The following is a 10,362-nucleotide window of genomic DNA, read 5'->3' on the forward strand; positions in this document are numbered from 1 at the left end:
CGGAGAACTTTCTCCGGTGGCTTGGCATCTGGCTGGGGGACAGCTGTTTCCTGGGATCCAGCAGATCTCCACCTGCCCAACCCTTGGATGCTCCTGCCTCCACCTGATGTTCATCAGCAGCTGTGTGGTGCTCACCTGAAGCCTGTCTGCTAATTCTGCCAACCAAGATGTATGTCCCTGCGCTGGTGGATAGTGTGGGTTGTGCCTCTGCTGCCTGACTGGTGCTTTCCTCGGAGGGACAAGTGTCTGGGCGGCTTGGAACTCATTTGAGTCAGGTTATATGGATGAAGGTTCCATGGATCCTCACATCTGTGGCATAGGCCGACCTCTTAGGCACTCATGGCTCTCTCATGTGGCAGTCCATTGCTCTTTCCTCGTAGGCGGTGAGGGGACACAACTCAGGAGCTCCTCTGCCAGTCTTCACCCTCTCCCTTTTATTCTGAGCTATCTTCTCCTGCGGGGACAAAAAGAGATAATTGAAAGTCTGATGACTGGTGGCAGATGTCAGCACCATACCCCAACAGGCAGGGGTTCTGGTGAGGAGGTTAGGTGTGGAAGGCTGCAGGGTGCCAGTGAATGGATTGCTGTAGACATTCCAGGTGCGACAGATGGGACTGATCTCAGGACAGGACAGATGGATACTCACCCTTGCAACTCAGAATCATAGAGGTTTACAGCATGGAAACAGGCCCTTTGGCCCAGCTTGTCCATGCCGCCCTTCTTTTTTTTAAACCCCTAAGCTAGTCCCAATTGCCCGCATTTAGTCCATATCCCTCTATACCCATTTTACCCATGTAAATAGAGTCATAGAGGTTTGCAGCATGGAATTACCTTGAATAAGGTAATTCATTTTAAAAATAGAATAGAATCCCCACAGTGCAGGAGGCCATTCAGTCCATCGAGCCTGCACCGAAAACAATCCCATCCAGGCCCTATCACCATAACCCCACATATTTATCTTGCTAATCCCCCTGACACTAAGGATCAATTTAGCATGGCCAATCAACCTAACCTGCACATCTTTGGACTGTGGGCGAAAACTGGAGCACCCGGAGGAAACCCACACAGACGGTGCAAACTCCACAGACACTCAACCAAGGCCAGAGTTGAACCCGGGTCACTGGTGCTGTGAGACAGCAGTGCTAATCACTGTGCCACCCCTTCCTTTTTCTTCCAGCATTGGATGCCAGTTCTCAGTGTCCAGCCACTGGCACTGTCTACTGCAGTCATTGCATCCCAGCCTGCATTGGCTTCCCTGCTTCAGGGTCATCTACCCACTCGGGGATAGAGGGTGTCCTGCCTCTTCTCCACTGTGCTGTGTATGTGGTGTCTATCTCCTTAAGACAGTACAACAGAGGATCACCTGACTTAAGGGACCAATGGAAACAGAGTGAGTGTTCACACCAGTTGCAGTTTGGTCTGAGCCATTTCCAGTTTCACCTCCTGTTCTCTTTTATCTTGATATTCATCTGAAGTACCCTTTGATGCACTGACAACCCCAAGATGGCCCCTCTTGCCAAGAGAGCTCTCACCTGCTCCATCTCACACCATCTCATCAAGCTACCCTTCCTCTTGATTTCATTTTATCAACTTTTTTTGGTTAGCTGTCAGTTAATTCACCTTGTTTTTCTTTCCTACAGCTTTAATTTTTTTTGGTAATTTTTCTCTATGTTCAATGCTCTTAGTTTCTGAAAATTCTGAGTCTCATTATCAGCACTCGCTAGTTTTAATCCATTTGTGTCATGTAAACATTGCTCCATTGGCATTCCAACCTTGCTTTTTAGCACTTTGCAAAAGATTTTCAGTCAAATGACATTTTTCATCAGCTCAACACTCAGTTACTGAACACATCGCAGTTCTTCCTCAAACCACAGCTATTTTGTTTTAATAGAACATAGAAAAAATACAGCACAAACAGGCCCTTCGGCCGACAAGTTGCGTCGGTCATGTCCCTACCTACCTCGGCTTATATATAGGCTTACCTATAACCCTCAACCCTATTAAATCCCATGTACTCATCCAGAAGTCTCTTAAAGGACCCTATCGAGTTTGCCTCCACCACCACTGACGGCAGCCGATTCCACTCACCCACCACCCTCTGAGTAAAAAACTTACCTCTGACATCTCCCCTGTACCTACTCCCCAGCACCTTAAACCTGTGTCCTCTCGTAGCAGCCATTTCAGTCCTGGGAAAAAGCCTCCGAGAATCCACCCGATCTATACTTCTCAACATCTTGTACACCTCTATCAGGTTACCTCTCATCCTTCGTCTCTCTAAGGAGAAACATCCTTCGTCAGGTAAGTGGGAGTTCTGTTCACAAACCGGGTATAACCGCACATATGAGGACGGCCTCAAACTGGATCTTGGGTTCATGTCACACGATCTGTAACCCCCATGGCTTGCCTGGGCTTGCAAAATCTCACTAACTGTTCTGACTGGAGACAATATCTTTAACCTGTGCTTAACCCTCTCTCCACTCACATTGTCTGTACCTTTAAGACTTGATTACCTGTAAAGACTTGCATTCCAACCATTATTTTGTAAATTGAGTTTGTGTCTTTATATGCCCTGTTTGTGAACAGAACTCCCACTTACCTGACGAAGGAGCAGCACTCCGAAAGCTAATGGCTTTTGCTACCAAATAAACCTGTTGGACTTTAATGTGGTGTTGTGAGACTTCTTACTGTCTCTGCAGAATACCAGTTTCATAAACTCATTTAAACTCCCTCTGCGACAGGATCCTGAACTTCTGAACTTCCACAATCAGTAAGGGTAGGCAACAACACCTCCTCCATGATCATCCTCAACACCGGTGCCCCACAAGGCTGTGTTCTCAGCTTCTTATACACCTATGACTGTATGGCCAAATTCCCCTCCAATTCCATTTTCAAGTTTGCTGATGACACCACCGTAGTGAGTCGGATCTCAAACAATGATGAGACAGAGTACAGGAATGAGATAAAGAATCTGGTGAACTGGTGCAGCAACAATAATCTCTCCCTCAATGTCAACAAAATGAAAGAGATTGTCATTGACTTCAGGAAGCGTAAAGGAGAACATGCCCCTGTCGAGATCAATGGAGACGAAGTAGAAAGGGTCGAGAGCTTCATGTTTTTAGGTATCCAGAACACCAATAACCTGTCCTAGTCCTCTCATGCCAACACTATAATTAAGAAAGCCCACCAACACCTCTACTTTCTCAGAAGGAACTTTGGCATGTCAGCTACGACTCTCACCAACTTTTACAGATGCACCATAGAAAGCATTCTTTCTGGTTGTATCACAGCTTGGTATGGCTCCTGCTCTGCCCAAGACCGCAAGGAACTACAAAAGGTCGTGAATGTAGCCCAATCCATCACGCAAACCAGTCTCCCATCCATTGACTCTCTCTCCACTTCCAGCTGCCTCGGCAAAGCAGCCAGCATAATTAAGGACCCCACAAACCCCGGACATTCTCTCTTCCACCTTCTTCCGTCGGGAAAAAGATACAAAAGTCTGAGGTCACGTGCCAACCGACTCAAGAACAGCTTCTTCCCTGCTGCTGTCAAACCCTTGAATGGACTTATCTTGCATTAAGTTGATCTTTCTCTACACCCTAGCTATGACTGTAACACTACATTCTGCACTCTCTTATTTCCTTCTCTATGAACGATATGTTTTGTCTGTATTGTGCACAAGAAACAATACTTTTCACTGTATGTTAATACATGTGACAATAACAAATCCAATCATTTGTGTTTACCATTTGACTGGTAGTTCAATCGTTCAATTGGATCTCTAGAGAATTCCCAACAATGGCTCTGGTAAATGATACCTCTGTTCTGATTTCTGCTTCAATAGTATGGCAACTCTTGCAGTAGATGACACAAGATGTCCTACATGAGAGCCCTGGATCAAATCTTTGATGCGTTTCACTCCAGACTAGCAGTTCTCACAATCATCACCAACCTAATAGCATCAATTACATGGGATTTCCTTGGCCATTCAAGTTCCATGCTATGACCTCAGTTGCTGAGTTTCACATGTGCTTTCTCTCTCAATTCTTTTTACCTTTTATTCACATCTTCATGCTTTAACCCCAGTTCCTTCACCACTGTTGGTGAATGTTGCATTGTTTCTTATTTTTAGACTGACTATAGCTTTATTGTTTTGCTTGCATTCCATTGCTAAAACTTTCAAGGAATTTCTCGTTACAGCAGTAAAGTATGGGACACAACTGAATCTTGCTGCATTCAGTTCTTCAATTAGTCAATAAAGGTATTGCTTTGTCCTCTTTCTGGGTCCCCCCCCCACTCCCAACCACCCGCCGGAGTCTTCAAATACTTCCCCTTCTCTGGGGTTTCTCACTGCTCCCCCTTCATTTTAAAAAATTTATTTATTAGTATCATAAGTAGGCGTGCATTAACACTGAAAATCCCCTAGTCGCCACCCTCCGGCGCCTGTTAAGGTACACTGAGGGACAATTTAGCATGGCCAATGCACCTAACCAGCACATCTTTCAGAGTGTAGGAGGAAACCCAAACAGCTCCACACAGACAGTGGCCCAAGCCAGGAATCGAACCCAGATCCCTGGTACTGTGAGGCAGCAGTGCCACCATGCCATCCCTGGGGTCTGGGGTCTTCCAGTGCACCACCCTCTCTGGAGTGTTCCAATATTTCCCTGTCTCTGGGATTTCTCAGTCCTTCCCCTTTTCCCGGTTCTCCCAGTGCGTCACCCTCTCCAGGGTTTCTCAATGCTCCCCCTTCTCCCGGGTCTTCCAGTGCTCCATCTTCTCCAGGGTTTCTCAGCATCCCCTTTCTCCGGGGTCTTCCAGCATGCCATCCTCTTGGGGATTTTCCACAGTCCTCCCCCTTCTCTGGGTCTTTTACTGCATACCCTAAGTCTGGCATTGCCTCTTCCTTGAGGGTTATTACCTCTTCTGGTATATGGGAGTCTTTCAAGGAGCAGTTGATAGGACTGCAGGACAGGCATGTGCCTGTAAAGAGGAAGGATAGGAAAGGTAGGATTCGGGAGCCGTGGATAACCAGTGAAATTGTGGGTCTAATCAAAAAGAAAAAAGAGGCATATATGAGGTCCAGGCAGCACTGGAGGAATACAGAGAAAGTAGAAAAGAACTCAAACAGGGAGTTAGAAGGGCAAAAAGGGGTCACGAAATGTCCTTGGCAGACATGTGGATATATGTGTAATGATGCTTGGATAGTGATGTCTTCCCTGATTGTAGAAACTATTAATAATCTAATGCTTACAGTATTATAGTATAAGTGAGTATAAACTATTGCCTGGCTCCTGGTGGTTGGGTGAGGTCATGTGATGGAATGGCCTTGTTCTGCTGACAACTGCCTACTAAGATAAGCTGAATGCAGCTGCGATCACTTGTTATCACACAGGTGTTCTGTGTTGCAGCATACGTGCACAGAATGTGACTGGCCAGTGAAGGTCAGCACGAGGAGTGCACGAAGTATTATTATCCTCTGATTGGCAACGAGTATATTGGGGCTATAGCTGGTAGGTTATCGGGTCACTTGCATGCGTTAGAAAAAAAGTATTTGTATTGTACCAAAACAAAGAAGTGTGTTCAGTCTCCCCTGAGGGCTGCAGGCTTTGTTAACCTGCATCATTAAGGAAGACTGACCCGACATCGTAACATAATGAAATAAAGAGGTTGATTAAACATCTGGAGTTGAATCGATTTGTTGTCGAACCAAGCTTGATAGAGTGTAATTTGAGATTATCAGACAGGATTAAGGAGAATCCTAAGGCATTTTATACATACGTTAGGAACAAGAGGGTTGTTAGGGAAAGAATCGGACCTCTCAGGGACAAAGGAGGGGAATTATGCTTAGAACCAAAGGAAGTAGAAGAGATCCTAAACGAATACTTTGCATCAGTATTCACAAAGGAGAGGGACATGTTGACTGGTAGTGTCTCAGAGAGATGTGTTGACCCGTTAGAAAAAATCTCAATTACAAGGGAGGAAGTTTTTTAGGAAACATTAAGACAGACAAATCCCAAGGGCCAGATGGCATCTATCCTAGACTCCTCAGGGAGGCAAGAGATGAAATTGCTGGGCCTCTAACAGAAATCTTTGTCTCTTCACTGGACACAGGTGAGGTCCCAGAGGATTGGAGGATCGCAAATGTGGTCCCGTTATTTAAGAAGGGTAGGAAGGATAACCCGGGTAATTATAGGCCGTGAGCTTGACGTCCGTGGTAGGGAAATTGTTGGAGAAGATTCTTAGAGATAGATATATGCGCCTTTAGAACTGAATAATCTCATTAGCGATAGACAGCATGGTTTTGTACGAGGGAGGTCATGCCTCACAAATTTGGTTGAGTTTTTTGAGGAGGTGACAGAAACGATTGACGAGGGAAGGGCCGTGGATGTCGTCTATATGGATTTTAATAAAGCGTTTGACAAGGTCCCTCATGGCAGGCTGCTGCAAAAGGTTAAATCTCACGGGATAAAAGGTGAGCTAGCTAGATGGGTGGAGAACTGGCTTAGCCATAGAAGACAGAGGGTAACAGTGGAGGGGTCTTTTTCCGGTTGGAGGTCTGTGACTAGCGGTGTTCCGCAGGGCTCTGTACTGGGACCTCTGCTGTTTGTGATATATATAAATGATTTGGAGGAAGATGTAGCTGGTGTGATCAGTACGTTTGCGGACGACACGAAGATTGCTGGAGTTGCGGATAGTGATGAACATTGTCAGAGAATACAGCAGGATATAGATAGGCTGGAATATTGGGCGGAGAAATGGCAGATGGAATTTAATCCAGATAAATGTGAAGTGATGCATTTCGGTAGATCTAATGTAAGGGGGAGCTATACAACAAATGGCAGAACCATCAGGAGTATAGACACACAGAGGGACCTGGGTGTACAAGTCCACAGATCCTTAAAGGTGGCAGCACAGGTGGAGAGGGTGGTCAAGGAGGCATATGGCATGCTTGCCCTTATTGGACGGGGCATAGAATATAAAAGTTGGCATATGATGTTGCAGCCGTATAGAACGTTGGTTTGGCCACATTTGGAATACTGCATCCAGTTCTGGTCGCCACACTACCAGAAGGACGTGGAGGCTTTGGAGAGAGTACAGAAAAGGTTTACCAGGATGTTGCCTAGTATGGAGGGTCTTAACTATGAGGAGAGATTGGGTGAACCGGGGTTGTTCTCCCTGGAAAGACGGAGGATGAGGGGCGACCTAATAGAGGTGTATAAAATTATGAAGGTCATAGATAGGGTGAACAGTGGGAAGCTTTTTCCCAGGTCGGAGGTGACGAACACAAGGGGTCACGGTTCAAGGTGAGGGGGCAAGGTTCAACACAGGTGTCAGGGGGACATATTTTACACAGAGGGTGGTGGGGGCCTGGAATGCACTGCCAAGCAAGGTGGTTGAGGCGGACACGCTGGGATCGTTTAAGACTTATCTAGATCGCCACATGAACAGACTGGGAATAGAGGGATCCAAAAGAATGGTCTAGTTGGGCACATGAGCGGCGCAGGCTTGGAGGGCCGAAGGGCCTGTTCCAGTGCTGTATTGTTCTTTGTTTGTTCTTTGTTCTCTGAGCTCCAGCATTACCTCTTACTTGAGGCCTTAATATACTTTGCTGAGGTCTTGCATTATAGAATTTCCCTCTGTCAGGGTCTTCTCTGATTTCTTGTCCTTCGTCCTTTGTTCCTTTTTGTGGCTGTTTCATTAATGTTGTACCATGTTAAATGCATTACCCTGTGTCTCTGGATTGCTAGTCCAGTGCCATTGCTTTCCCTGAATTTATCTGCTGGAAATCCTTTTTGTGCATGGGGTCTTTACCTGGACCCCCTTTTCAGATTGGGGGACATGCAATAACTCTCTGGGGCCCCTCTTCCCATTTTTCCCTTCTTACTTCTGAACCTGTTCGACGACAAGCCAATATCTTCTTCAAAAAATACTTCTTCCCAGGTTTCCCCTTTAAAATCTATAACACTGGTTTCTTCTAGCTGGGTATATATTCCTTTTACTTCAAACTCCTGTCCTCTCCACTTTTTACTCAAGTTTCACTTTTCTTGCTCCTGAGGCCAATCTCTCTAAATTTTAGTTTTTCTTATATCTTCCCTGGCGACATCGGGTTTGCTCCTTGAACTGCCCCTCAGGGTCTGGCACTGGCTCAACAATTCTCACTGAGTCTATTTGCCCAAGAGGTATCATTTCAGTTCAATTGGATACTCACAGGTAGGCTGTGGCATTCAATTGACCCCATCTTCAACGCCAGTGTCATATATTTTGTTTGGCCAGCGTCTACAATCATGAAGAGAGACTTGTTGAAACAAGGAAAGTATTTACTGAAACTTAGGTACAGGAGGTTTATGCAGCACGAAGACTGCCCTGTAGCAGAGCCCCAGTTCTACATGCTTATTCCATGCTTCCAGAAGATTCTCCTGAGGACTCCACTCGCTCTCAATTTCCATTGGCCCCTCAAATCACGTGACCCTCTATTGCTGTACTGTCTTAAAGACAGTAAGAGTTTTAACAACACCAGCTTAAAGTCCAACAGGTTTATTTGGTAGCAAATGCCATTAGAACATAGAACATAGAACAGTACAGCACAGAACAGGCCCTTCGGCCCACGATGTTGTGCCGAGCTTTATCTGAAACCAAGATCAAGCTATCCCACTCCCTATCATCCTGGTGTGCTCCATGTGCCTATCCAATAACCGCTTAAATGTTTCTAAAGTGTCTGACTCCACTATCACTGCAGGCAGTCCATTCCACACCCCAACCACTCTCTGCGTAAAGAACCTACCTCTGATATCCGTCCTGTATCTCCCACCACGAACCCTATAGTTATGCCCCCTTGTAATAGCTCCATCCACCCGAGGAAATAGTCTTTGAACGTTCACTCTATCTATCCCCTTCATCATTTTATACACCTCTATTAAGTCTCCCCTCAGCCTCCTCCGCTCCAGAGAGAATAGCCCTAGCTCCCTCAACCTTTCCTCATATGACCTACCCTCCAAACCAGGCAGCATCCTGGTAAATCTCCTCTGCACTCTTTCCAGCGCTTCCACATCCTTCCAAGAGTGAGGTGACCAGAACTGCACACAATATTCCAAATGTGGTCTCACCAAGGTCCTGTACAGTTGCAGCATAACCCCACGGCTCTTAAACTCCAACCCCCTGTTAATAAAAGCTAACACATTACAGGCCTTCTTCACAGCTCTATCCACTTGAGTGGCAACCTTTAGAGATCTGTGGATATGGACCCCAAGATCTCTCTGTTCCTCCACAGTCTTCAGAACCCTACCTTTGACCCTGTAATCCACATTTAAATTTGTCCTACCAAAATGAATCACCTCACATTTATCAGGGTTAAACTCCATTTGCCATTTTTCAGCCCAGCTTTGCATCCTATCTATGTCTCTTTGCAGCCTACAACAGCCCTCCACCTCATCCACTACTCCACCAATCTTGGTGTCATCAGCAAATTTACTGATCCACCCTTCAGCCCCCTCCTCTAAGTCATTAATAAAAATCACAAAGAGCAGAGGACCAAGCACTGATCCCTGCGGCACACCGCTAGCAACCTGCCTCCAATCCGAAAATTTTCCATCGACCACCACCCTCTGTCTTCGGTCAGACAGCCAGTTGCCTATCCAATCGGCCAACTTTCCCTCTATCCCACACCTCCTCACTTTCATCATAAGCCGACCATGGGGGACCTTATCAAACGCCTTACTAAAATCCATGTATATGACATCAACTACCCTACCTTCATCAACACACTTAGTTACCTCCTCAAAAAATTCTATCAAATTTGTGAGGCACGACTTGCCCTTCACGAATCCGTGCTGACTATCTCGGATTAATCCGCATCTTTCTAAATGGTCGTAAATCCCATCCCTAAGGACTCTTTCCATCAATTTACCAACCACCGAAGTAAGACTAACCGGTCTATAATTACCAGGGTCATTTCTATTCCCTTTCTTAAACAGAGGAACAACATTCGCCATTCTCCAGTCCTCTGGCACCATCCCCGTGGACAGCGAGGACCCAAAGATCAACGCCAAAGGCTCTGCAATCTCATCCCTTGCCTCCCAAAGAATCCTAGGATACATTTCATCAGGCCCAGGGGACTTATCGACCTTCAGTTTATTCAAAACTGCCAAGACATCCTCCCTCCGAACATCTATTTCCTCCAGCCTATTAGCCTGTAACACCTTCTCTTCCTCAAAAACATGGCCCCTCTCCTTGGTGAACACTGAAGAAAAGTATTCATTCATCACCTCGCCTATCTCTACTGACTCCATACACAAGTTCCCACTACTGTCCTTGACCGGCCCTAACCTCACCCTGGTCATTCTTTTATTCCTCACATAAGAGTAAAAA

Source organism: Mustelus asterias, chromosome 3 (assembly GCF_964213995.1).
Source record: "Mustelus asterias chromosome 3, sMusAst1.hap1.1, whole genome shotgun sequence".
NCBI classification, from domain to species: domain Eukaryota; kingdom Metazoa; phylum Chordata; class Chondrichthyes; order Carcharhiniformes; family Triakidae; genus Mustelus; species Mustelus asterias.